The 27217-nt window shown below is 36.1% G+C and overlaps 1 pseudogene; it reads right to left on the bottom strand.

Moving 5' to 3' along the window:
- Nucleotides 1-2900: 2900 nt before the first annotated feature.
- LOC125647316 (uncharacterized) lies at nucleotides 2901-27217 on the bottom strand (annotated as a pseudogene).

Below are 27217 nucleotides of genomic sequence, written 5' to 3'. Positions count from 1 at the left end.
TGGGATACAATAATAGAGCACCGGCAATGCTAGGTATATTAGGTGGTGTAGGACATGAATTTACATATGGCGGCTGCCAGAAGATACATACAGAAACTAAGTCTGGGTATGGTATCGCCCTATGGGCTATGTTGTGCGAGTGCTTTACGACAGCCGGTAGAATTTGAACTAAGCGAATATTAAGGAATATCAAATAAATGCAACGACTCACCATGTTGACCTTGAGAAGGGATGGTAGCCTTCGTCAGAGATTAGACGACTATCGCCGGCTGAATAGGTACCTCCTGTCTTCAGGGGAGGGGGAGGACCAGCGTTGTCGTGCTTCACTGCCTGGCTGGTATGCCGTCCTTGTCTCGAGCTCCAGTCCCGTGGAGATCCCGGTTAGAAAGGTCCGTGTGTGGTGGCACGATAAAAATCGCTCCCCGCAAAGCGGCCGAGCACAGGCCAAAGTTTGGAAACCCATCGCCGACAGTGGTGACGATTCTATTCAGGTTGACCTTGAGAAAGGCGAGTAGCGTTCGCCCGAGATTAACCCTCCATCACCGGCTGAATGGGTACCTCCTGCATTTAAAAGAGGGGGGGGGTGTGACCATAAGGTTGCCGTGCTTCGCTGCCTTGCTCTCCTAGTCTCGAACTCAAGTCCCGTGGGGATCCAGAATAGAAAGGTCCACAGCACCCATTGCAGTTGTAACAGGTCGTCAAATTAAACCACGGGTCCGAGTCACAGGTGGCACGATAAAAATCGCTGAGGCTGAGGCTCCCCGCTAAGTGGCCGAGAAAACGCCTAACTCAGGCCAAAGTTTAGCAACCCATCGCCGACAGTGGTGACGATTCCATTGTTGGAAGAGATGTTTTATGTATTGCTTATAGGAATTAGATAGGTCACAGTTCGTTATCTTCACCATGGACAAAACAAATCAAAAACCAATCGATCGGTATTGCTTCTATCTGTCCCTATTTTTTTGGCTTCATCCTGTTGCTCCACTGGTAAAGGATTGTTTGGCTGTGTATACGATTGCACGATGTTAATAAATTAGCTCGATGGCAATGGATTGTCATTAAGAAAATCATTTTTCACAATGTGTTGAATCTAAGGTTTGAGCAGAATGAAAAGTTAACTCGTTCCCCGTTAGGCGGAATTGTAAGAGGCAAGATAGTTCGAACCAGGTTTATTTCGTAAACGGTACGAACTGTATTAGCCAATCTTAATTAATTGTGGACTATTTGATATGCATCAAATAATCTTGATTAAATAAATGAGTTTTATACAGTCAGCATTTTTATAAATCCATACTCTACGGGTGTCTGCACTATTGTATTTTATATTAAGAGGGAGATATATGTGGCACTATGATCACTGATCGTCGATTCGATTTTAAATATAACCGATTCACATGATTGAATTTCTGTAGAGGTCAATATTGGGTCAAGCAGTGCCAGGTTCCATGTAGCTACAGTTATATTATATACTAGATTATGATTGATTGATTGATTGAGGTTTTACGCCGTTTTGGCAATATTTCAGCCATTTTACGGCGGTGAACTAATTGAATGATGTTTGGTTGTGAGTGTTTGAGTTTCCCTCACGGCCCCCAGTGAGCCTACTCTTTTTCGAACATCAGGGAAACGACCTTTTGCGTGCCAAGGGGGTTGTGATCCTTGACACGGGACACCCTTTAACGTCCCATCCGACGGACATAAAAGTTAAAAATATATGAACAGGTTAAAAAACAAACAATTCGTGTATATAAACAGTTGTATTACAAAAGTTTTTAAATTTTTCTGTAAAAGTCGCATTCTTGTAAATATTGTATAATATAATGATAGTCGATATTTGTAAAAAGTTCTTTCATTGATTGTACACTATTAAAAAGTTGAAATATTTTCACGGATATTGTGTGATAATGGAGCATTAAGAAAATCTACATTTAAATCGCCTACTATGATTATTTTGTCGGAGTATTCGCTAACTCTGTCTAAACTCCACGAAAATTTGGACCAAAAAGAGCTGTCGGAACTGGGAGGCCTATTAATACAGCAAAGATGGTAAACACAGGTATTGTTATCTACTTCAATCCATATACACTCAAGATGGGTGGACTCAAAGTCTGGGCGTCTTGTAGCGCGTATTTGATCCAAAGTATTTTACTATATTGGCATAAACTTGAGAGTTGCCCAGAATCATTTCTGTGGTACAGTGATTATACAAAGAATATCAATCTGAATTCACATGATATAAATTGTTGGTACATAAACATTAATAGAGTTGATGAAATAAACTAATTTTTGGCAAACTGTAGGCTTGTATATCTTATTAGAGTTATCTCTCTTGTACTGTTCATGTTTAGCGCAAGGGGAGGTAATTTTGATTGTTGAGTTACGCAACTTTGCATATAGAGGGCGCATATTGGCGCATTCTAGAAATTTCTTAAATTAATGGCTGGACAAGTCCAGAGTAAACAAAATTTCGCCACCTCCCACCCTGATGCATAATTTGTTAATTGGGGGGGATATGCTAATAGTCTAGTTGGCAGTTGATCGATGAAACTTGAAGATGATGTTGAAGCTAGTTAAATTTTGATATGGAGGGTGTTAAGTTCCCCATCTTTGGTGGGCCATATAATTGTGGATATTAAATGTATGTTGATTGTGATGTTTCATCATGTATATCTTGTTTATTATTGGTTGTATTTACCATTGCATATTATCTGTCATTTACATTAATAAATGACATTTTTCACATCAACAAGATTTTGTCATTCAGACCCACCAAACTAGCACACACTGTGTTGACAAAAAGTTATTTTAGAAAAATGGGTATTTTAGTATCCAGTTGTAAAAATCTCAAATTCTCACTGTTAAAAAAGCAAACAAATGAGGAATCAGGTATACTTACTTACTTAGTCCTCTTCGTACTGGTTTGCACATAAGGCTTCCACTAGAGACCTCCAGTATGCTGTGTCTTGAGACCAAGTCTTTATTTGTCCCAAGTCCATCCTTGTTCCTTCATCTCTCTTTCTACTGCTCTCCTCCATGTCTCTTTTGGGCGACCTCTTTTTCTCTTCCCTGCTGGTGTCCATCTTAGAGCAACATGTGGGATCGATGTGGGATCCATTCTCAAAACATGGCCTAGCCAGCGCCACCTCCTCTTCTTAATTTCCTCTGATACTGCTGTTGTTTTAGTTTTGTTGTAAATTTCTCTGTTTGATATTCTATTTGGCCAAAAAACTTTTAGAATTCTTCTTAAACATCTCCTCTGGAAAACATCAAGTTTATTGCAGATGGTTTTTGTGACTTTCCAGGATTCTGAACCATATAAAAGAACTGAAATTACATTGCTTTTGAAGATCTTGATTTTCGTGTAAAGTTTGATTTTTGAGGAGTTCCAGATTTTCTTAAAACTTGCAAAGGCTCCTCTGGCTTTGGATAGACGGTGGTCAACATCGATTTCTGAGTTTCCATCTTTTGTAATTTTACTTCCCAGATAAATAAAGTCATTTACATCCTCTACTGTCTGGTTGTTGATCAAAATAGGATCTTCTCTTTCCGTGTTTATTCTTATTACTTTGGTTTTAACAGTATTTATGTAAAGACCAAGTTGTTTTCCTGTTTTCCTGTTTCTTCCAGTATGTTCGTTTTAGCTTGTATATCAATTAGGCGCTGAGAAAGAATCAGGTACGGAAATTTTTTTTATTTTACTGGTCAAAAAGACGTCAAGAGTGTCAGAACATATTTTTCGTATAAAGAAAACTTTAATATGGAAAATTATATATTTTTAGAATCCCTACAATTCAGAAAAACTCTATGTAGATTTCGAATTAATTAGTGAACATGACTTTCGAATTAAAAGAGGAAGATATGAATTTATAAAAAAGCAATATTGGCCAGAAGATTTCTCTTGAAAGAAACAAAAGAAAATGTGAATTATGTAAACTAGATTGTATAGAAGATGAATTTCATTTCCTCACTGATTTTCCATTCTATGTTGAAGAGAGAAAAATGTTTTTTTCATGATAGATACAAGCTGAACAAAATTTATAGCTATTTAACAAATAAGGACAAATTTACTTGGTTGATGATTAATGAAGACAATCCAGTAATTGTCAAATTGAGTGAATATTTACTTTTAAAAACTTTCAGAAAAAGAGGCAGTGCTTTAAAACTGCAAAAATCATTATAGTTTATTATTCATACGTTGGTATAATACCGATATTGTCCATTTGTATATACTTGCAATTCATATATTATGTATGTACTCGTTTCCCCGACATGCTACATCCACATGTAGTTCATGTAACCTGTAGTTAATGTTGTAAACCCTTTTGAAATTTCCTTCTTTATAAGCTGTCTTGCTGTTATACCTTATCTTATCTTATTATCAGTGAATTTACATACAGTTAATTCAGCAATCTAATTAAAATCAGACTCCTTAGATCCGTGCCGTATACTTTGCGACTGTGAGCGTATATCTTAGGATTTTGATTAGATTGGTTAATTCAGACATCTGGACTTCACCTTCTCACGTTCACATTCTCGCTCTATCCTTCAAGGGTTTCGAATTAAATCTAAATCTCTCTCTCTCTCTCTCTCTCTGGAGAGGAATTATTTTTAATTCCAAAGTAGGTACTTATGGGACATGACATACAACACTGATGATTATGTACACACCAATATGCACAAACATAGGATGAAAGAAGACAGAATAAACTCTGTTCAGATTGTATAACAATATAGTATATGATGACTAGATTCCTTAATAGTGATGGACAAAGCTACCAGGCAATTGTTATGTTCAAATTTACTCAAAGTAATTTGTCAAGGCACATATTATGTATAGAGGTACTGGCAAAGATATTATACTAGTATTTCTTGAGTAGATAAAGTCATACACACATGTACAAACAATACAACAATATAGTCGGTGGTAAAGGACATTAATATGTCCACTTTTGTTTAAAGCAATATTTCTCTGCTATATTTACATGTAATAAAGAACTGTGGTAAGCAAGATGTGAGTTTACAGTGCCATGTACCAACAGTAGAAAGAAGCAACGAGAAACGGTACTATAGGACATAGAAGATCCATTTTAGCTCATTACACTAAAATTTTATTTCATGACTCGTTAAAACAGCTCTTATGAAGTATGATTTCACCATTGAAAGAGTGAGACAAGCTCTCAATTATTTTATATGATATTTTGGTGATTTTCCCGGAATGATAAAAAGGGTGTTTTGCTTGCAAGTAAGGGTTTCTAGAGTCCAAATTTCGCTGTGATATGGTGCATGATATGAATATCTAATAAAGCATGCCTAAAATATTCAGATATAAACGTTCTAATTTTTTAGAAAAAATATTTATGAAAATTGAAAACGTTATTTGTTAATATTTTTTAAATCTACCGATAAAATCTTCAAAAACATGTCAATTAGAAAAGAGATATATCGAAAAAATATATTATAAAAAGAAATTGAAACGAAATGACCAAATTTCAAATATAATCACTATATTCAAACGAGAGAAAAAAGTACCGATCCCGATCAAAATTGATAGAAATTACTAAAATAATCATATTGTTGCTAATTGTACGCAATGTTCATCAAGAAATTAGCTTCCTTTATAAATTCCGTTAATTTGTAAACCATTTTACATCAAAGGAATGTAGTTTTTCTCTGTGACTACTTTTTTATCATTACGATCGGACTTGGTTCAAATTTGAAAAATGGTAATATTTCTGAATTACGACCATTTCATTTCAATTTCTTTATAAAATATATTTCTCTGATATCTCTTGTTTTTAATTTTTTGAAGATTTTATCCGTAGATTTAAAAAAAAAAAAATATTAGCAAATAACGTTTTCAATATTCATAAATATTTAAACAAATAGAACATCTATCTGAATCGTGCAGGTAGGTTTTCTTAGATATTCATATTATGCATCAAATCACAGTGAAATTTGGACTCTAGTATCTTATTTGCATGGATCTAGTATTTTTTTTTAGATAGCTTAAAGACATGGTGACCTTTATTTTTATAAATCATGTTGTTCATGATACAATGTAATATACAAAAATCATTGGACACCATTCATATACACATTGCAGTTCAACTCGTATAACAAGGAAACTAAATGTCATAACTAAAGGTATTTATAATTCAACATTGGCTTGTGCTTTTGTAGATATCGGTCACATTCCTCGTTTAATGCAACAGTAAAATGATTTTTCCAGTCTCCCATTAGCCCTAAAAATAAGACAAATAATCATAGTAAAGCAACACCAACAGATACCTTTTCTATGGTCTGTTAAAGAAGTTATGACTGAAAAAATGTGACTTATAAGATCAATCAGTTATTTACACCCTTATATTAGCATTAATATAATAGACTACGATACATTATATACCAAATGACACATTTTGACTTCAGTTCTGACCTTTTCTATATAGAGTTGCGTTTATCTTCTCTGTCACATGTTTTACATGGGAAGCGGCGTTCTTTAGATTTTGAAAAGAACATTTTTCTGCAATCTGTCTGGCCAATTCATCGTCACATGGTTTATCCAAGAAGGCAGTCAAACGCTGTATTTCACTGATTGCATCCTATCAAGATAATGAGATGTTTACAAACCGTATTCTGTTTAAGCTTAAGTACTAAGTAAACACGCTATCAAAATTTAAATCGAAGTAAAAAGAAAAGTCAGTTTTAAATAAATGCGTAACCAATATAAAAATTGAGCGTGGAAAGTGGGACTGGTTCAGCAAAGTTGCTTAGCTGTTAGACGAAAGTTTAGATCGATTAGACGCTCATCTACATTGATATAATTTAAAAACTTCATCAAGTTAAAAACGCCACAATTTGCATTTAATTGAGGAGCGGGGCACCAAGCTCAAAATCAACATTGATCAGGTGATTTCTATCCTTTTGAATGATATGAATATGGTCAAATTCATGTTTTGGTATTCAATGCAAAACAATGTAGTCAGTCTGGAATCAAAGCTTCAGGCAAAAGCACATGCTATTTTTCTTTAAAGATAAGTGAAGATAACGAACAGTGATCAATATCATAAATACCATAAATAATACAAAATTAGGAGAAGGACAAACACGGATCCCTGGACGTATTAGAGGTGGCACACCCGCCGTGAGCCCTATATCTATAGTCTAACTTTTGTCCTGAAGCAACAAAGACGGTCAGATAAATATACAATTTTAGTATAAATCCCAGATTCTTTGACTAAACCGGTGGAAGAAAACAATCCATGTACGGAATGCACCGTTAGATGCTTCGATTTCCAGCATAGTTTACGACAACATATCCAACAGGTCACAAATTTGAAGAACTTTTCTGCAATTATTTAAATTGGAAAATCCACGTTGCAGAGGGGAAATTTCAGGAAGTCAAGAAGCTTGCCCTGGCTTTTAAGTACAACTTTAGAATTAGGAAAACATGTTTATCATAATTTTCATCGAATTAAAAATTCTTTAACTACAGTAAGCATGATATATTAGTGAAACACTGATGCTCCCGGATTACAACAAAGTGGAACTCATTTAAGTGAATAATTTTCAAAGTAGGTCATAGGTCAATTTCACGGTCACAGGGTCAACAAATTTGGTACCAATGGAAAGGTCTTCTCACAAGAAATGCATATGATAAATATTAAAGCAGTGACTTACGATTTAAAAGATATGACTTATATTGGAATTTTCTAAAATTGGGTCATAGATCAATGTAAAGGTCATCAGGTCAAAGATTTTGGTACCACTCGAAAGGTTTTGCCACAAGAAATTCACATGCTAAATATGAAATCTGCATCTCCTATGTTGTAAAAGGTATGACCAAAGTAAAATGTGTTTTTGAAAATTTCCAATAACTAGGGCAATGGTCAATATCAAGGTAACAAAGTCAACAAATATGGTACCAATGGAAAAGTCTTGTTACAGGAAATACACGTTTAATACACAAACAGTACATGAAGAACTACACTGTATAACAGTTCATAGTTTATTCACGGGCACTGGAAGTTAATGTAAATATATACATGTAGTATGTGCATGTATAAAAAAGGAAGGGTAGGACACTCCTTTTGAGGCAAATTCGGGTTTGGGTTATTGTGGGCGTTTCTCAAACGGCATGGCGCAATGAATCGTTCACATATACCTTACTTTCAATATATATCCGGTTTCTTTCCGTTCCAATGCCGTTCATTCGAAGAAAAGGATGTTTTTACACCTCCAAGTGCCTAAGAATTTCGCTAGACTGTCTTACTTCCGGTTTAATCGCACTGAATCGAAAGGTAAGTTCTGATAGGTCAATAATGAAATTGAAGAATTGACACATGTTATCTAATCCATAAATACATATGTAGAGAAAATAATTCTCAGGATTATTACTTCAAGTACATGAGCCATGTTTGTTTTTATAGTTCAAATATTCTTATCATTATTTCAGAACCAATAAGAATGACATTATAAACTTATAAATGTTTATCACATTGACCAATCAAAACTTACCTTTCGATTCAGTGCGATTAAACCGGAAGTAAGACAGTCTAGCGATATTCTTAGGCACTTGGAGGTGTAAAAACATCTTCTTTTTTTCGAATGAACGGCATTGGAACGGAAAGAAACCGTACATATATTGAAAGTAAGGTATGTAAACGATTCATCGCGTCAGGCCGTTTGAGAAACGCCCACAATAACCCAAACCAGAATTTGCCTAAAAAAGAGTGTCCTACCCTTCCTTTTTTATACATGCACATACTATATATTTACATTAACTTCCAGTGCCCGTGAGTTTATTCAACATCATACATGCCACACACATGCACACTTTGGCGCCTACACTCTAAACTAACTTCCAATCCCCGGATGTACCAAGAGCCGTAACTCTTAACTTTACTCTAAAGCAACGATTAACCAAATACAGTTATGTCCCTTTACATTATCATTCATAATGATACACTTCAGTACATGTACCTCTGAAGATTTGAAAAATATGGCTTCTATATTCGAATTTTCTATAGGTAGGTCAATGGAAAACGTTAAGGTCAACACGTCAAAAGTTTGCAATTGATGTCAATGGAAAGATCTTGTCACAGAAAATTCATCACAAAATATGAAACGTCTACCTCTTATGGTGGAAAAGATATGACCAAGGTCAAAGTTTTTGCCACAGACCGACGGACCGGCACAGATAGACAAATACACGGATAGGTAAAAACTATATGCCCCCCGAATCTTCGATTCCGGGGACATTAAGATATTTTTGATGTAGGTCATCCTCGCAAACAACACCCAATGTCTCCGATCACTCTACCTCACAGTCGAGTAGGTACTTCCGGGATCTATATGCGTGGCTAGCAACGTTGGCATATGTTAGAAAATATAAAAGTTGAATTTTGAAAGAGACTTGAGTGCTAAACATAAAGAAGGTATTCCCCATTTCTGTTTTTAAACCTCCATAATTAGAAAAATAATACTAGAAACTTGTTGCCATGGCAACAAGGTCTTCCGTTCTTTCCGTGTCCAGTAGATAACCTTAAATTCTTCAGTTGTTATACGTTTTACTGTAGTGCACACATTTCTGTTAAATATAGCTGGAAAAAGTGGGGGGAAAATATTCGAGTAATCTGGGGATTGAACCCGGGTCGGCCGCATGAAAATCCATTACGCTAACCATTAGGCTACCGAGGACCATCGCTTCAAAATGAAAATTACGAATATCTAGAGTTTGGTTTGATCAATTTAAAAACAAATATCATATTCAGCATTCTATAGAGTCTCTATTTATCTTACCTTTATCAAAGAAAAACATTAAAAAACAAAAAAGTTGAAAAAATCCATTTTTTAAATTCGCTTCCGGTAGCGACCGGAAGTGATGACGACGTACGAAATAGTGATTCTGGTAATCTATAAGTCATGTTCTATCATCTCTAATAAGTCTCCAGTTCATATCTTTAGCCGTTCCTGTAGATCACGCGCGGACAAAGTTCCATTTGAAAATCAGGAAATTATCCATAACTTGGAACCGAAATGGAATTTTCCTAATTTTCTTTGTGATAAACAAAGTTCATAATATAATGCATTTTTCCTGAAAGTTTCACTGAAAACCACTGTATAGTTTTCGAGAAAACTCCTGCACAAAATTTGGTCAAAATAATAATGATAATAATAATAAGAAACAGTAGAATCACTATAAGGTCTTCCGTGAAGAACGGAAGACCTTAATTACTGGTTGAATTCAGTGGGTATATTAGATTGCTAGCTGCACAAGTTGAGTTGTGTAAATACCGTTCTGCTGTTAGATGTATATCTGTGATTGGTATTGTACTTATTATGTAACAAAAGATGAAGATGGAATATTAAACTGGTTTACAGGAAAGTTTGGAGTCAAACAAGGATGTCATCTGTCAGGTTTCTTATTCATTGTGGTGATTGACTAGACCATGAACAGCACAACTCAAGTTGACAAATACATTATACAGTGGAACTTTACATCCAGATTATATGATCTAGATTATGCAAATCATACTGCCCTACTGTCAAGCAGTAAAAACCACATGCAACTGAAATTTGATACATTGAACACCGTATCTAAATCAACAGGATTCAATGTTGACTCGGCAAAAACAAAGCCAATGGTACCGAACAACCACGATGTAACAACTATCGTCCACCACAACTGTATCGAATGACACTGAAAATATTCTGGCCTATAAAGATTACGACTGAAAGAGAGAATTAGCCAACATGGAAAAGATCAGTAACATCATAAAACGAAGAAATAAAAATATATAGGGCATGTACTAAGAATGAGAAATAACAGCTATATCAGAATAGCCCTAGACTGGACAACCAAAAAGTGAAGGAAGTAAGGAAGACCGAAGGAACATGGAGAAGAACTCTGGAAAGAGAGAATGAAACAACTGGGATTCAGGTCGTAGGATGAAGCAACCAGGAATACTAAAGACAGAATGGAGAGGAATTATCCATAGTCCACTTTTCCATTTGGAGAGAAGGAATAATATGCAGCGTTGCATCTATGGTACATTTATTTTTGTTTGTTTGTATGTTGTGTTTCATTCCATTCGACACTTCCCCCACATATTTATCATAAGACTAGTACTTGATCAATTTTGGCTCGATTGATTTCGAGATTTATAAGAAACCTTCTGGAATCAAGATTGTGTAACAAAGACACGCACATATATTTCACATAGCTCTGTATTTTTTGAAATGTGAAGAGAATATGGAATTTCACGAAAGCTCTTCACTAACTTTCCATATCTGTAAAGAAGGCAAAGAAAACTTTATCGATGTGTCATTGGTGGTAAGTTTTTAAAAGATCTTTTAATTAAAAAACCAGTTTCATATGAGGACAAACTGCTACTTCACCTGATGTAGGTATACATGATACAATGGACAGGGTGGTCTGGGTGTTCTTTAATATAGTTTCCCCAAGCTGATGTGTAAGAAGGCCATGCGCAGATATACACTAAGAAATATTACATATGTATTTTGTTAATGAAAATCTGATAGCAGGGTTCAGGGTTATAGTTCTTAGAGATGTCTCACATTGTTTATCGAAATTACTATAATTACTTGAACCCGATTTTTAAAAAAGAAAACAATTTTATTCATCAAGGTATACTTTACTTGGTCCGTGTTTTTCCATAAAGAAGTCCATAAGAAGTCCATAAACTGGACGAAGGATTCAGAGAATTTTATCAAATTCGCACAGTGGTGATAAAATGACACTGCGATGTCTTTTGGGTTGCGCTGAACAAAAACCATTTTGCATCGTTTCTGAAAGAATTCTTCGGGTACATTATTTGGTAGCAAATGTGTGTTCAACACTCGGGGATACGTCAAGGACTCTAGCACTTACGGTGTGTGAAACTCCAACATCTGGGTTTCCTTTGCTTTAGGGTGGTACTCCGCACTCTGTTGAAGAAGCATACTGATGATCTCCCACGTCCAGTGAGTTCCTTTCAGAGAAAACAAATGCATGTCAGTAATAATATTATAATTCATAAATCTAAAGAATGAAAGCTGAAGATAACGAATCAGATCAGAATCATAACTTCTATAAAAAACACAAAATAAAGAGTTGGGCAAACACGAACCTCTGGACATACCAGAGGTGAGATGAGGTACCTAGGAGGAGTAAGCATCCCTTATCAACCGGTCACACCCGCCGTGAGGTCTGTCTTGATCAGGTAAACGGAGTAATCAGTAGTCAAAGTCAGTGTGCCAAGAACGGTCTAACAATCGGTATGAAACACGTCAGACAGCATTTGACCCAATGATAGTTTATATTGGCAAACTAGATCATTATAACAACCATAGAATGTTCGAAATGTTGGCTCTAAACGAGACTGTTGAAATACCTGTAACATCAACGTGTTTGTCAGTAGCCTGTCTCGATTTAAAAACTGATCATATGCAGAACAAGCTCTTGCGTATCGAATCAGTTGAAAGATATAAACACCATATGCAGGTGATGATGGAATATTGCTACATGAATATAGAAAGTTGACGTTGGAGAAGCTGAAATCATTCCGTTTATCATAAAGTTGAGGTGTTAGTTTGCCGTTATTATCCATTTTCAATAAAATATGTAAAATTACGTAGCAGATGTGAACGACTCTGTGGTGTCTTTTATCCCGAGTTCACAGGGATATATTGAATCGATTGATTGATTGATGTTTTCCGCCACACTCAACCTTTTTGCAGTTATCTGGTGGCGCCGTTTTTATTGATGGAAGAGAGAACCCAGATACAATATACCGGGGAAGAGACCACCGACCTTCCGAAAGTAAACTGGGAAACTTTCTCACTTACCGGCGCGAGCGGGATTCGAACCCGCGCCGACCAGAGGTGAGAGGCTATATTGAATCGATATATGAATGAATATGATTATTGTTCATAGATAAAAGTGGTTGATATATCTAAATGTCGAGTTGAAGACCACAGCAAGAGAAATTTTCTTGTCATGTAGAAGGTTTTGAATAAACTCTGCTTCATAAGAATAGGAAAACAGGTCAGATAACAAAGAAGCACAATTTATTGGTATGGGAATTTCAACAAACTGCTGGAAGACTTGATCACTAAAGACTACGAAGTAGTGAGGAAATCCTGCATATTTTTTATTTCAACTGTTCGTATTCTATAGAATAGGGTGTTACATCTCTATTTTGAGCCTAGCTGGACACGGCAAATCAAAATTTCAAAGAGAGCCAAATTTCAATTTTTATAAAAAATATCACAACCTTGAGAACATTTACACATCGAACACGTACCAAGAAGTGACATGCTAAGGACATACCTGCTTTGGGATAAGCACAGACAAAAATGTCATCTGATCTGACATTCATCGCTTTTAACCGTGGGATATTGGTCTTTGGGTTTGGATACTTTCCCGCAATAACACTTCGGGCACTGAGGTATTGTCCCCCTGATTCCAGCATCTCAATGACGTGTCCATTCTCGTCACCAACTCTAATAATGTCTTCTTCTGCGACTGTTGTTTCATACGCTGAAAGTCACATTTATTTAGTTTATATGTAGTTCAGACTTGCATGAATGATTCTTATCAAACGTCATAAAATCCTTGTTTCTTTAAATTACTGATTTAATGAGTTCGTTCTGGAAGGGCGCTTCACAGTGACCTGGTACACGTGTTTTTTCTTCTTCATATATTGTAAACATTTAACTCCCATAGTGAAATCTACATTGATACCAGGATATTACGTGTTGATGGGTAAATATGAACAATGCTCTAAATAATCTACTATATATATGTACATGTATATACCTACAAAACAGCGTTTCTCTTCATAGGGACTGTAAGTCTCGTTTCTCGTCACTTCCGGTGAAGCGTTTCCGGTGACAAACAAATCCGATTCAGTATTACGAGTATAGAATTGGGCCAACTACACGTCCGAAAAACCAACGCTTATGCATAAATCAGAGAACGCTGTGTACCACAACCATTTGTTATGTCCCTGTTTAACAAGTTGAAGTACATTGTCAATGCAGTGGTTCAAGTGTCGATGGAGAACAAGTTGTATAAAGTAACCAGGTAACTGCAAGTATACGTTCATCTTCAATTTCATGAATGATTATTCGATAATTACGCAATACATTTATACTTTTAATTCAACTTACTTCTCTTTTAATTCAAACAACTAGGCCTATTATTGTTAATAATTAGACATACAAATGTACAATGTAACTCAAGTAGATAATTTTGTGATGTGGCTAAATTGAGGGGAGTGGTGTTATTGTTATTTTATGGCCCACTACTTCACTGGATTTTATTATTATTATTTAAGCAATTTGGAGAAATTAGTAATATTAAGATAACTTGATTATCTATGGCTTGATTAATTTTGTATATATTTAGCGCGAAATTACAGGGCGGGAGGGGGGAGGCACTTCTTGTCTAAAGATATAAGGAGGGAAACGCTGGAGAGAGTAATTTCAAAAATTTGCCAATTACATATATAGCTGTTCATTACTAAGAAAAGCTGATTTATCATGAACTTGTAAATTTTATTTTTCATCTGTCTTTTGGATAATCACTCTTTTATGCTTTATGTATATGAACTTTGTATTCTTTGTATGCCATCTGGGCCCATAATTGGAAATAAATTACTTACTTACTGTATGTTATCAAATTCTATCACCCTTCCACCAAATACCAACCGAATCTCAATGAATCCACTTTCTAAAAACAATAATTTATTCTTTTATAATATTAAATACTATCACTTCGTTTTGAAAATTGTGTAAATATTACATTTATCAAGGTCTAGCTGCAATAATGTAGCCCTCTTCGAGTTTATTAATCTGACGCCCCCCCCCTTTTTTTTTTAAAAGGAGAGGGCTATATTATTGCAGCTAATCAAGGTCATGCACGCACGGCGCCGATAAGAAATCAGTGGTGAAGTTTTGTTGTATATGGTCATGGAAAGAGTACTATTTAGTAGTGCTACAGCTGTTGTGTCTAGGAATGTTTTTTGTAACAATTCTCTCTACAGATCGTAAAATCATGATCCTCCCTCACAGGCACTTGTTTCTGTAAATGACTTATGACCTCTGTATACTAATAACAACACAAAGTACCTAGCTTCAAATGACACAGAATGGCACCCCCTGAGAATATCGAACTTTTGAGTCTCCAGGGAATATGCGATGCTAATGTATTTACTACCGTTGTATTGTACAATCATTCAACTTAAAAACCATGTATGACATGACTGCATTCATTGCCTCTTATCGCCGAAAACTGCAACAAAAAATGGATTTTCCGTTTTATACCACGAAGTGCTATGTACTGATACCGCACAGAATACGTGGGCGATTTTGACTGGCTAGCACGCTCTTCTAAAATTACGTTTGGAATTCTTTAGAGTTATTTATAGAAAGATAGAGCATCAGAGATGAATTAAAAATAACAGGCAAAAGGGTGATTTTAATGGTGACCATTAACCACAATTGATCTTATTTTATATAATTTAGTTACTAACATTAGGGGGGAAATGCTACAAAAAATAAAGGGGACTCCATCCCCCAATATTTTTTTTTCACAGACACCTGATAACTATAATCCCCCTTTCTGATTTTTTTTTTGCGGTGACAATGCCTCCAAAATGTGTGGATTCCTTGTCTCTCTCAACCCAATTTCGATTGATGTAGTTGTTTCACGCTTTTCACAAGCTTTAGAGATTGGCCTTCTACTGGACTGGTATAATATAGAATATACTTATTATAAACAGTATAAGGTATTTAAGGCTTACAAAAAAGCAAGTTTACGATTACATAAATCGAAATTAGGATGGAATAGACGGGGAATCCACACATTTCGGAGAAATAATCGCCGCCCCAAAAAATCAGAAAGGGGGGGGGGGTGTCCATACTTCAGATGCATGTGAATTTTTCCATATCGGGACAGATCTGTAATATTAGGGATGCGGGGAGTTGGTTCGTCGGAGAAGTTGCACATGGCTTGTTTAAATTTCGTGACAGACAATGATAAAAATATGATAGTCATGATAAAGACCTTCAGAACCTTAATTAGTGTGTGCATGGGGGGTGGGGGTGGGGGTGGGTGGGTGTGTTATAGTGTTCGTCAATACTGTCTCAATTTTCCCCCTCAGGCTGGGAGGGGTCATTCTTTGCTCCAGGGATTCAATTCATAACTTTCAAGCTTACATGCATTAATATCTTCTCATTCACTACTACTTAGTACTATCAAAAATAGTGGAGGGGCCATTCTCGCAATATATCTTCATTTGCATGCATGAAAATAACAGTTAATGTTAAGGGTTGGCCAGTCGCCTCCGAAAAACATTGATATGTGCCTGCAGCGTTCTTGGTACTTATGGTGGGTTTCATAAAACTTCAATGTTACAACAGGTACTTGCCACATCAATACATATCACAAAGTCAATAACACATCACTAAAAAAAACTTTCCTTGCTCTATTTTGCATACTTCCAAATAATCTTTTATCTGTATTTTCTCTGACTTTCCATAGATCTGCATGAAACATGCAATTGGCAGAAATATTTCTCATACTAGTTAACGAAGTTGTATTTACAGTAAGTCATAATTTCATTATTATCTTCTGAATGATTCCGACACGAAAATATTTTTAAATCTCCACTCGGGAGGTCTTAGCTTCTATCTTCTGATGACATGTAAAATCCCGAAACGTACGAACAGCTTTGGTTTTTTTGAGTAACTAAAAATAGCGTACAGCGTCTTCAATTCAAAATTTTTATTTTGTTAACAAAGCAATATGTTCAAGATTGTTTGGTAATAAACATCGTATCAATTTATTGTGATAATAAAACAATGAGACTTTATTTTTCAACACAACGAATATACAATTTTCATTCTGTGCGGTATCAGTACATAGCACTTCGTGGTATAAAACGGAAAATCCATGTTTTGTTGCAGTTTTCGGCGATAAGAGGCAATGAATGCAGTCATGTCATACATGGTTTTTAAGTTGAATGATTGTACAATACAACGGTAGTAAATACATTTACATAGCATATTCCCTGGAAGCTCAAAAGGCCGACATTCTCAGGGGTGTCATTTGAAGCTAGTTACCTTGTGTTGTTATTAGTATACAGAGGTCATAAGTCATTTACAGAAACAAGTGCCTGTGTCCTCCCTCTATAAACATTTGATTTATACAATTTCAAGCGTGACTGCATGTGACGTATAACTATGTACATCTTGATTTGTGGATTGTAAATAAATAAATGTAAATCTATTTAGATCTAGTTGAGTGTATATGTAACTAAAGACTGATGATCGGTATGAAGACACTAGATGTGGTAACAAACAAAACCAAGACTAGATGTGGTAACAAAACAAAGCCAAGATATTTATCATCTAATGTAAATCAAGTTTACTACCGGTATTAGAATGCATTTATACTGACCTGCACAACTTTCCCCATAACGTCCACTTCTTTGCATCGACCAAAAAAAAACCACGATAAAAACTGCAGGATATTTCCAACTTGTATGATTCCATGCAAACCGTAAAGGTTTGTTGTGTCATCTCGTTTGCGAGCTTACCGCCCCTATTAGACTGGTAAAATTAGTATCAAATATTGATTGAATATTGCATACATACCCATTGTTGTACAGGTCATTAGAGGTCTTCGCTTATATACCCCGGTAAATCAATATCATGTAGATTAGGTGAATGTGGTCAATTTAAATACAGACCTTGCGTAAGGAGTATCTCATTACGCTAAACATTTCTTACCAATGGGGTCAAGGGCTTACTTTGTCTTCAAAATGTATTTTGTGTTGAACTTGCAGGATGTTATCATATCCACACTTTCTAAAGAAAGTTCGGGTATATTGTTGTTACCCTGGTCCGTCCGTCCGTCTGTCCGTTTGTCACACTTTCTTCTTCCTCAAACTAATCTTTTATTTTAAGCAGTAACTAATTTATCGTTTGGAATATGATTGGCGATATCCTGAAGAAAATAAAACCTGGGACCGAAAAATCATAACCTTAAATACTACTCTGATTCCACGCACAAGTACTCTGAAGTTGAAATTAAAAATACATGTATGCTGGAGTTCCCAATTGACAATATCTTCGTAGTCTTTGGTGATCAGGTCTTCCAATATTCTGTTGGAAAACTCATGGGCATGAATTATGCCCCTTTGTTTTCTGGCCTGTTTTTTTATTCTTATGAAGCAGAATTTATTCAACAACTTTTACGTGAGAAGAAAAAATCTCTTGCTGTGATCTTCAATGCGACATTTAGATATATCTCGGCACACTGATTTTGACTATGAATAACTCCGTTTACCTGACCAAGATATAGGGCTCACGGCGGGTGTGACCGGTCGACAGAGGATGCTTACTCCTCCTAGGCAATGATCTCACCTCTGGTGTGTCCAGGGGTCCGTGTTTGCCCAACTCTCTATTTCGTATTCCTTGTAGGAGTTATGAGATTGATCACTCTTCGTTATCTTTACCTTTCTTCGACGACGTTTTATCTATTAATATTAATAATTTTCATTCATATGTCGATTCGATATATCCTTGTGAACTCGAAATAAAAGACACCACATAGTCCTCCACTTCTGTTTCATACTTAGATATTTTATTGAAAATAGATATCAACGGCAGACTAACTACTCAACTTTATGACAAACGCGATGATTGCAACTTTTCCATTGTTATCTTCCTATATTTATGTAGCAATATTCCATTATCACCCGCATATCTATTTATGTCTCTCAACTGGTTTGATATGCGAGAGCTTGTTCAGCGTATGATCAGTTCTTAAATCGAGGCAGGTTATTGACTAACAAGTTGGTGGTAAAGGGGTTTCAACAGTCTCGTTTAATGTCAGCAATTCGCAAATTCTATGGTCGTTATAAAAATCTAGTTTGCTAATATAACCTATCATTGGGTCAAATGCTGTTTAACTTGTTCGATACCGATTGTTAGGCCGTTCTTGACACATTGATTTTGACTACGGATAACTCCGTTTACCTGATCAAGATATAGGGTCACGGCGGGTGTGACCGGTCGACAGGGGATGCTTACTTCTCCTAGGCACCTGATCCCATCTCCGGTATATCCAGGGGTCTGTGTTTGCCCAACTCTGTTTTGTATTGCATATAGTAGTTATGACATTGATAACTCTGCGTTGTCTTCACCTTTCAAATGCAATAAGTTTTCAGACTTTTCTTTTTCACCTTGAGAGGCAAATGGGATAGAAAAACGACGAACAAAATCTGATTTTCAGTGCATTGTGTGATATGCAACAAGAATATATTTGTTTGATGGGTTGGAATCTCAACCATTTTAAAAAAAAATATTTCAACGGTCAAAATAAGATCAGGTTGGCATGACCCCAGGGCACTTGCCCAACAGAATACTCCTCAATGCATATTTGACATATACAGTAAGAATATATATAGTATAGAGTATATTCAAAGGCAAATACTAGTCTGTGGGTATTACTGTCTTATGACAGCATCTAGTTTTATATTACTCTGATTCTACACACAGGTATTTTAAAGTTGATATCAAAAATAAGCTGGAGCTCCTCATTGACAAGTCCCGTGGGGATCCGAGTTAGAATATGTCCTCAGTACCGTACCCTTACTTGTCGTAAGAGACGACTAAATGGGGCGGTCCTTCGGACGAGATCGCAAAAACTGAGGTCCCATGTCAGCAGGTGGGCACGATAAAGATCCCTCCCTGCTCAAAGGCAGTAAGCACCGAGCATAGGCCTAAATTTTGCAGCTCTCCACCGGCAATGGTTAAGTCTCCATATGAGTGAAAGATTCCCAAGCGGGACGTTGAAAAAATTCAACCAACCAACATCATTGATAATATCTACGTAGTCTTTTGTTATCAGGTCGTCCAACAGTTTGTTGGAATTCCCATGGGCAGGAATTGTGCTCCTTTGTTAGCTGACCTATTTTTATATTCTTATGAGGCAGAAATTATTCAAAAGCTTCTATAGGAGAAAAAACCTCTATCTTTAGCCTTCAACTTGAAATCTAGATATGTCAACAACGTTTGATCTACTAACAAAAATCAATATTTCATTCATATGTCGATTTGATATAGCCCAGTGATCCCAAAATAAAAGACACCACAGAATCTTTCACCTGTGCTTTGTACTTTTTTGAACATACATGCTAAAAGCAAATGAACAACTCAAGTCTATGACAAACAGGATGACTTCAGCTTCTCCATCGTCAGCTTCCCATATTTATGTAGCAATATTCCATTATCACCCGCATATCTATTTATGTCTCTCAACTGGTTTGATATGCGAGAGCTTGTTCAGCGTATGATCAGTTCTTAAATCGAGGCAGGTTATTGACTAACAAGTTGATGGTAAAGGGGTTTCAACAGTCTCATTAAAAGTCGACATTGTGCAAATTCTATGGTCGTTATAAGGATATAATTTGCTAATACATCCTGTCATTTGGTCAAATGATGTTTGACGTGTTTCATAGCGATTGTTAGGCTGCTCTTAACACACTGAATTGACTACGGTTTACTCCATTTACCTTATCAAGATATAGGGTTCACGGCAGGTGTGACCGGTCGACAGAGGATGCTTACTCCTCCTAGGCAATGATCTCACCTCTGGTGTGTCCAGGAGTCCGTGTTTGCCCAACATTATATTGTGTATTGCTTATATGAGTTATGAGATTGATCACTGTTCGTTATCTTCACCTTTCATTGTTCAGGTTTTATAACAATATGACATGAAGGCTAGCTTCCTTAATTAACATGGGGTATTTCATGATATTTTGGTTTTTTAAATTCATTGTAAATGATTAAAGTAATGTTGTGATGGACAAAACTACCAAACAATTGTTTTGCTCAGATTGGACAAGACACATCCTATGTATAGAGGTACTGGCGAAGATATTATAATAATATACTAGTATATCTCGAGTAAACAAATTCATACACTCACATTTACAAAACAAATATAACAAAAAGAGTCGGTGCTAGAGTACATCTCGCTTAAGATAATATTCCACCGCTACAATTTTATGCTGAAAATGAGTTTACAGCTTGAACACGTGCACAGACCAACAGCAAAAAGCAACGAGAGACATATGCAAGGTGAAGATAACGAACAGTGATCAATCTCATAATTCCTACAAGCAATACAAAATAGATAGTTGGGCAAACTTAGCAAGCACATCCACTCCCACACACGCAAGCACAACACCGTAAATCGAGTTTTTGTAAAGAAAGGGTCTGAAGTTCTCTGGGTTTTCTTTTTCAGAGAGTTTAAAAACATGGTGACCTTTATTTTTATGAATTATATTGTGCATGATACAATGCAATATACAAAAATCATTGGACACCATACATATGCACATTATAGTTCAACTCATGTGTAACAGGCAACTAAAGGTATTTATAATTCAACGTTGGCTTATGCTTTTGTAGATATCGGTCACATTCCTCGTTTAATGCAACAGTAAAATGATTTTTCCAGTCTCCCATTATCCCTAAAAATCAGACAAATAATAATAGTAAAGCAACACCAACAGTTACCCTTTCTATGGTCTGTTAAAGAAGTTATGACTGAAAAAAATGCGACTTATAAGATCAATCAGTCATTTACACCCTTATATTAGTATAAATATAACAGACTACTGTGGAATCATTAGAATTCGTGGTGGCTCAATTTTCGTGGAATTCGTGGGTACCCCTCACCCACGAATTTACATCCTCAACGAATAAAGACAACTAGTATACAAGAATCTCACAAATATATAAATCCACGAAATTACGTCCCCACGAACCCGTAAAAATTCAGCAATCCACGAAAATTGCCCCCCACGAATTTAAATGATTCTACAATACATTATTTACCAAAATGACACATTTTGACTTAAGTTCTTACCTTTTCTATATAGATTTACGTTTATCTTCTTTGTTACATGTTTTACATGGGAAGCGGCGTTCTTTAGATTTTGAAAAGAACATTTTTCTGCAATCTGTCTGGCCAATTCATCGTCACATGGTTTATCCAAGAAGGCAGCCAAACGCTGTATTTCACTGATTGCATCCTATCAAGATAATGAGATATTTACAAATCGTATTCTGTTTAAGCTTAAGTACTAAAAAAACACGGTTATCAAAATTTTAATCGAAGTAAAAAGAAATGTCAACTTTAGATAAATGCGTAACCAAAACAAAAATTGAGTGTGGGAAGTGGGACTGGTTCAGCAACGTTGCTTAGCTGTTAGACGAAAGTTTAGATCGAATAGACGCTCATTAAGATTGATATAATATTAAAAGTTCACCAAGTTAAAAACGCTACAATTTGAATTTAATTGAGGGGCGGGGCAGCAAGCTCAAAATTAACATTGATTCAGGTGAATTCTATCCTTTTGAATGTTATGAATATGGTCAAATTCATGTTTTGGCATTCACTGCAAAACAATTATACAATATAGTCAGTCTGGAATCAAAGCTTCAGAGAAAAGCAGAGACAAAATTAGAAACAATAGAAGTTTATTTAGATAATGATCTTATTCAATTACAAACACGATCCGAAAAATGGCTTTTAAAATCTAATCCCTCAAAGACAAAGGCTGTATTTTTCACAAGAAAGTTAAGAGAAATGTAGACTATCCCAAACTTAACTTTCTGCGGTGTCAATTAGAATTGGTAAATCGACACATACATTTAGACATTATTTTCTCTCAAGATCTAAGTTGTTACTTTATATCAACTCATTACTTACCAATGGCAAAATACCTGGGGGATTATGAAAAACTATAGATTTAAACTTAATCGTAAAACCTTATCGCTGATGTTCATTTGTTTTTTTAAGACCACAATTAGAATACGTCTCAGAAGTATGGGGAAGATATATACAAAACTAATCTGAAAAATTAGAAACAGAAACATTTCAACTAAGTGTGTCAAGAATAGTTATAGGATTAACTTTATTAGCATTAAGAGAATCTTTATTTGGAAACAGGTATGGGAACCGTTTCGCATTGGGCGAAAAACAACACGATTAAAACAATGTATAAAGTGGACCAGAATTTTAAAAGACACAGTGTTCCTGCTAAACTTAAAACACAAGAAACACACTAAATGACAATGTAGTCAAGCGGAGTGAACCTTAAAATTTGTGAATTCATTACCTACATGATAAGGAAAAGATAACGAACTGTGATCAATGAAAGGCGAAGAGAACGAATAGTGACCAATCCTATATGCAATACGAAATAGAGAGGTAGGCAAGCACGGACACCGGGATATACCAGAGGTGGGATAGGTGCCTAGGAAGAGTAAGTATCCCCTGTCGACCGGTCACAACCGCCGTGAGCCCTATATCATGATGTGATAAGGTAAACTGAGTGAAAATCAGTGTGCCAAGAACGACCGAACAATCCGTATGAAACATATCAGACAGCATTAAATTGACAGTGATAGGTTGTATTGGCAAACCAGATCGTTATAACGACCATAGAATTTGCGAAATGCATTTGTGTTGATGTAAATAATGCTGGAATGCGAAAGATCTAACGATATATTCCGTACATGATAAGGCTAAGATAACGAACAGTGATCAATCTCATAAATACTATGAGATACGTATATCCAGGGATCCAAGATGTCACAAATTTCAAAACGACAACGAACAATAGTAGCGCAGACAAAATACGCAGGTGGGACCTGTAATCACATTAAGCCCTCTAAATTGATGAAAAAAATCTGTAAAAATGTTTGACCTACTTTTACCCCCAAAGTAGGTCATGGTGCATTAATCCAGCTGTAATGCAAACTGAACTTGTATTCTTTGCAGAGGAAACTTGTGACTCAATTTCATGGGAATATATATATATATCCGTAACGAAAATAAGGTTTTTCTACTACATGGTACTCCGATTTTGACCTTGAGAAACAATAGGCATCCTCCGCTTGGCATAAATTGTATGTGTACCACGTTTTACGGTTCAAGCACCAACGGTTTGGTCTGTATCCTGCCTACAAGGTTTTCCTACTAAGTGATACTAAAACCTTAACCTTTGACCTCTTACTTTCATTGATTGTACATTGTTTAATATTCCTTTCGAGAATTTTTCACTCACACGGAGACGTCACCAATACCAGTGAAAGGCTTCAAATTTAGGCCTAAGCTCGACGCTTACGGTGATTGAGTAGTGAGGGTTCTTTAGCGTGCCACGCTTACTGTGACACTTGACATCTCGTTTCTAAGGTTGTCTCCGAGGACTCATGACATTCACACCTGATACCGAGCGTTTGGCGATGGAATTGTCACTACCTGTTTTAACGACCGTTTTAACGGCGAATCCTCTACCTCTAGACCACTGCGGCGGTCCTCTTACATTGAAGAACAAAAGGCGTCCTTCATTTGGCATGAGGAGTTTGACGGTTCTAGTCCAAATAGTTCGGTCTGTATTCTACCTACAAGGTTTTCCTATTAACTTATTCTCCGACCTTGACCTTTGACATTGAAAAACAATAGCCATCTTCCTCTCATCATGGTGATCAAATGTACCAAGTTGTAAGATCATAGACTTACGGTTCAATTTGCATTCTACCTACAAGGTCCGGACAGACAGACGGACGACGTCATACCATAACACGGGCGTATGAAAACTTTTTCTACAATTAATCAAGTTGAAAGATCAACGGTGGAGAGGGGGAATTTCAGAAAACTTGCCCTGGTTGCTGTTAGGTTTAAGTCTGTTATGTTAATCATAATTTTTATTGGATTTAAAATCCTTTAACTACAGTAAAAACATTCTCTGGTGGAGGTCATCGACGCAAACCACGGTTATCCTATTGTCTCCGTTCACACTACGTCATAGTCGAACTCTGTAGGCGTGGTTAGCGACGATTGTGTAAATTAGAAAATCCAAAGGTTGAATATGAAAGAGAGAGGGTGCTTCACTGCTAAAGACAAAAGAGGTTTTCCCCAAGTTTCTGATTTTAAATTTTCATAATCAGACAAATAATGATAATCACTGGTTGAATTCAGTGGGTATATTAGTTTGCAAGCCGCGGAAGTTTAGTTGTGCTTTTGCCGTTCTGGATGTTGGATGTATTTTTGTGATTTGTATTTTGCTTATTATGCAACAAAAGATACAGATGGAACATCAGCCTGGATTACAGGAAAATCTGGAGTCAAACAAGGATGTAATATGTCAGGTTTCTTATTCATTGTGGTGAATGACTGGACCATGATGACAACTACATTATACAGTGGATTTTTACATCCATTAGATCTAAGATATGCAAGTGATATTGCCCTTCTGTCAAGCAGTATAAACCACATGCAACTGAAATTTGATACATTGAACACCGTATCTAAATCAACAGGATTCAATGTTGACTCAGCAAAAACAAAGGCAATGGTACCGAACAACAGTAACAACCACGATATAACAACTACCGTCCACCACAACTGTATCAAATGACACTGAAAATATTCTGGCTTATAAAGGTTACAAATGAAAGATAGAATTAGCCAACATGGAAAAGGTCAGTAACATAATAAAACGAAGAAATAAAAATATATGTACTAAGAATGAGAAATAACAGCCATGTCAGAATAGCCCTTGCCTGGACAACCAAAAAGTGAAGGAAGTAAGGAAGACCAAAGGAACACGGAGAAGAACTCTTGAAAACAACTGAGAATTAGAGAGAAAGGAAACAACTGGGATTCAGGTCGTAGGATAAATCCACCAGGAATACCAAAGACAAAATGGAAAGGAATTATCCATAGTCCAATTCTTCAAATGGAGAGACGGAACGGATGATGATATATTTACAGCAGACAGAGGTGGAACTCTAAATTACAGCATTGTATCTTAAGTACATTTATATTTGTTTGTTCATATCTTGTTGTACATCCCATTCGACATTTTTTCCCACGTATTCGTCTGACTAGTAGTTGCTTGTATCGATCAATTTAAGGATTTAAGAGAAACCTTTTGGATTCAAAATTGTGCTATAAAGAAAGGCACATATTTTCCCATGTAGTTCTGTATTTTTTTAAATGTAATCAGAATGTTGGAACTTTTTCTCCTCTGCAAACAAAACTTTAAAGATGCACCATTGGTGATCATCTTAATTTAAAAATAATTCGGTTTCAGATGGGGACAAACTGCTACTTTACCTGATGTAGGTCTTCATACATGATGCAATGAACCGGGTGGTCTGGGTGTTCTTTGATGTAGTTTTCCCAAGCTGATGTGTAAGAAGGCCATGCGCAGAAATACACTGAGAAAAATTCCATATCTTAATGAAAATCTGATATCAGGGTTCGGGGTTATAGTTCTTGGAGCTGTCTCACATTATTTATCTAAATTACTAAGAATACTTGAATCCGGTTTTGTTTAAGAAATAAATAATTTTTCATCAAGGTATACTTTACTTGGTCCGTGTTTTTCCATAAAAAAGTCCATAAACTGGACGAAGGATCCAGAGAATTTTATCAAATGCGTACAATGGTGATAAAATGACACTGCGATGTCTTTTGGGTTGCGCTGAACAAAAACCATTTTGCATCTTTTCTGAAAGAATTCGTCGGGTACGTTATTCGGTAGCAAATGTGTATTAAACACTCGGGGTATCTTCAGAGACTCCAACATTTCCGGGGTGTGGAACTCCAACATGTGAGTTTCCTTTTCTTTAGAGTGGTACTCCGCACTCTGTTGAAGAATCATATTGATGATTTCCCACGTCCAGTGCGTTCCTTTCAAAGATAACAAATTTATGTCAGTAACCATACGTCATAAATTTAAAGAATAGGATGGGTTTTTTTATTGGACCCATCTCTATTTCGTGTCTAGTTGCACATGGCATAACAAAATTCCAAAGAGAACCAAATTTCAATTTCCATAAAAAATATCACAATGTTAAGAACATTCACATATTGAAGACCTGACAAGACGTGACATACTTCGGACTTGCCTGCTTTAGGATAAGCACAGACAAAAATGTCATCTAGTCTGACTTTCATCGCTTTCAACCGTGGAAAATTGGTTTTAGGGTTTGGATAATTTCCCGCAATGACACCTCGGGCACTGAGGTATTGTTCCCCTGATTCCAGCAGCTCCATAACGTTTCCATCCTTGTCACTAACTTTAATAATGTCTTCTTCTGCCACTGTAGTTTCATACGCTGA

The sequence above is a fragment of the Ostrea edulis genome, chromosome 6 (genome assembly GCF_947568905.1).
Source record: "Ostrea edulis chromosome 6, xbOstEdul1.1, whole genome shotgun sequence".
NCBI classification, from domain to species: Eukaryota; Metazoa; Mollusca; class Bivalvia; order Ostreida; family Ostreidae; genus Ostrea; species Ostrea edulis.
Note: the sequence above shows the minus strand (reverse complement) of the source record. Positions and strands in the feature narration are given on the sequence as shown.